Below are 3,753 nucleotides of genomic sequence, written 5' to 3'. Positions count from 1 at the left end.
TTAGAGTGACAACCTCCTCTATAACTGATCATCAGTCAGTGTGACCCCTCCCTCTATACCTGTTAATCAGTAAGTGTCACGACCCCCTCTATAACTGATTATCAGTCAGTGTGACCCCCCCTACAACTGATCATCAGTTAGTGAGACCCCCCTATAACTGGTCATCAGTCAGTGTGACCCCCCTGTATAACTGATCATCAGTCAGTGAGACCCCTCCCTCAATAACTGATCATCAGTCAGTGTGACCCCCCTCTATAACTGATTATCAGTCAGTGTGACCCCCCTCTATAGCTGAATGTCAGTCAGTGTGACCCACCCTCTATAACTGATCATCTGTCAGTGTGACCCCCTATATACCTGATCATCAGTGTGATCCCCCCTCTCAAAATGATCAGTCAGTGTGACCCCCCTCTATAACTGGTCATCAGTCAGTGTCACCCCTCCACTATAACTGATCATCAGTCAGTGCGACCCCCCCCCCTCTATAACTGATCATCAGACAGTGTGACCCCCCCTCTATGACTGATCATCCGACCGTCTGTCCCCCCCTGTATAACTGATCTTCAGACAGTGTGACCACCCCCCCTATAACTGATCATCAGCCAGTGTTACCCACCCTCCAATCCTGATCATCAGTCAGTGTGTCCCAACCTCTATAACTGATCCTCAGTCAGTCAGTGTGATCCCCCTTCCTCCATAACTGATCATCATGCAGTGTGACTCATTCCTCTATACCTGTTCATCAGTCAGTGTGTCCCCCCCTCTATAACTGATTATCAGTCAGTGTGACCCCCTCTACAAATGATCATCATAAAGGTTGAACCCCCCCTCTATAACTGATCACTAGTCAGTTTAAGCCCCCCTCTATAACTGATCATCAGTCAGTGTGACCCCCCCTCTATAACTGATCATCAGTCTGACCCCCCTCTATAACTGATCATCAGTCAGTGTGCCCCCCTATATACTCATCATCAGTCAGTGTGACTCCCCTCCATAACGTACCATCAGTCAGTGTGACCCCCTTCTATAACTGATCATCTGTCAGTGTGCCCCCCTAAATACCTGATCATCAGTGTGATCCTCCCTTTCAAACTGATCAGTGTGACCCCCCCCTCTATAACTGATCATCAAGCAGTGTGCCCCCCTCTATAACTCATCATCAATCAGTGTGACCCTCCCCTCTATAACTGATTATCACTCAGTGTGACCCCCCCTCTAAAACCGATCATCAGTCAGAGTAACCCCCCTCTATACCTGGACATCAGTCAGTGTAACCCCCCCTATAACTGATCATTAGTCAGTGTGATCCCCTCTCCTCTATAACTAATAATGTTAGAGTGACCACCTCCTCTATAACTGATCATCAGTCAGTGTGACCCCTCCCTCTATATTTGTTAATCAGTCAGTGTCACCACCCACTCTATAACTGATCATCAGTCAGTGTGACCTCCCCCTACAACTGATCATCAGTCAGTGTGACCCCCCCTATAACTGATCATCAATCAGTGTGATACCCTCTCCTCTATAACTGATAATGTTAGAGTGACACCCTCCTCTATAACTGATCATCAGTCAGTGTGACCCCTCCCTCTATACCTGTGAATCAGTTAGTGTCACACCCCCTCTATAACTGATCATCAGTCAGTGTGACCCCGATCATCAGTCAGTGTGACCCCCCTCTATAACTGATGATCAGTCATTGTGACCGCCCACTATAATTACTCAGTCAGTGTTCCCCCCCTCTATAACTGATTATCAGATATTATGACCCCCCTCAATAACCTATCATAAGTCTGTTTAACCCCCTTCTATAACTGATCATCAGTCAGTGTGACCCTCCTCTATAACTTATCATCAGTCAGTGTGACCCCCCCTATAACTGATCAACAGTCAAAGTGACCCCCTTTATAACTGATCATCAGTCAGTGTGACCCCCCTCCCTTCTATAACTAATCATCAGTCAATTTGACCCACCCACTATAAATACTCAGTCAGTGTGCCCCCCTCTTTATTGGATCATTAGACAGTGTGACCCCCCTCTATAACTGATCTTCAGTCAGTTTAACCCCCCTCTATAACTGATCATCAGTGTGACCCTCCCTTTGTATCTGATCATCAGTCAGTGTGTCCCCCTCTTGACAACTGATATTCAGTCAGTGTGACCCCTCTATGTAACTGATTAACTGATCATCAGTCAGCGTGACCCCTCTCTATTACTGATAATCAGTCAGTGCGACCCCCCTTCTAAAACTGATCATTAGTCAGTTTAACCCCCCTCTTTAACTGACAATAACTCAGTGTGATCCCCCCCTCTATATCTGATCATCAGTCAGTAAGATCCCCCCTATATCTGATCATCAGTCAGTGTGATCCCCCCTCTATAACTGATCATCAGTCAGTGTGACCCCACCACACTATAATTACTCAGTCACTGTGACCCCCCTCTATAACTGATCATCCGACAGTGTGACCCCTCTCTATAACTGATCATCAGACATAGTGACCCACCCCCTTCTATAAATGATCATCAATCAGTTTAACCCTCCTCTTTAACTGATCATCAGTCAATGTGACCCCCCCCCTCTGTTTAACTGATTATAAGTGTGACGCCCCCTCTATAACTGATTATCAGTCAGTGTGACCCCCCCTCTATAACTGATCATCAGTCAGTGTGACCTCCGTTCTATAACTGATCATCAGTTAGTGTGAACCCCCCTCTCTAACTGATCATCAGTTTGTGTGAACCCCCCCATCTCTATAACTGATTATCAGACAGTGTGACCCCCCGCTATAACTGATCATCAGACAAAGTGACCCTCCCCTTCTATAAATGATCATCAATCAGTTTAACCCTCCTCTTTAACTGATCATCAGTCAATGTGACCCCCCCCCCTCTGTATAACTGATCATAAGTGTGATGCCCCCTCTATAACTGATCATCAGTCAGTGTGACCCCCCCTCTATAACTGATCATCAGTCAGTGTGACCTCCTTTCTACAACTGATCATCAGTTAGTGTGACCCCCCCTCTATAACTGATCATCAGTCAGTGTGCCCTCCTTCAATACCTGATCATCAGTCAGTGTGACCCCCCCTCTATAACTGATCATCAGTCAGTATGATCCCTCTCTATAACTGATCATCAGTCAGTGAGACCCCCCCTCTTTTACTAATCATCAATCAGTGTAACCCCCCCATAACTGATCATCAGTCAGTTTGACCCCTCCCTCTATACCTGTTCATCAGTCAGTGTGACCGTCCCTCTATAAATGATCATCAGTCAGTGTGCCCCCCCTCTTAAACTGATCATCAATCAGTGTAACCCCCCTCTATACCTGATTATCAGTCAGTTTAAACCCCCCTCTATAACTAACCATCAGTCAGTGTGACCCCACCCCCCATCTATAACTGATCATCAGTCAGTGTAACCCCCCTCTATACCTGATCATTAGTCAGTGTAACCCCTCCCTTTACACCTGATCATCAGTCAGTGTGACCCCCCCCTCTATAACTGATCATCAGTCAGGGTGACCCCCCTCTATAGCTGATCATCAGTCAGTGTGACCCCCCCCCTCTATATCTGATCATGTCAGTGTGACCCCCCCTCGAAAACTGATCAGTTAGAGTTACCCCCCCCCTCTATAAGTGGTCATCAGTCAGTGTGCCCCCCCTCTATAACTAGTCATCAGTCAGTGTGACCCTCCTCAATAACTGAACATCAGTCAGTGCGAACCCCCCCATCTCTATAACTGAT

Source organism: Pyxicephalus adspersus, chromosome 7 (assembly GCF_032062135.1).
Source record: "Pyxicephalus adspersus chromosome 7, UCB_Pads_2.0, whole genome shotgun sequence".
NCBI classification, from domain to species: Eukaryota; Metazoa; Chordata; class Amphibia; order Anura; family Pyxicephalidae; genus Pyxicephalus; species Pyxicephalus adspersus.
The sequence above is the reverse complement of the archived record's forward strand: the minus strand, read 5'-3'. Positions refer to the sequence as shown.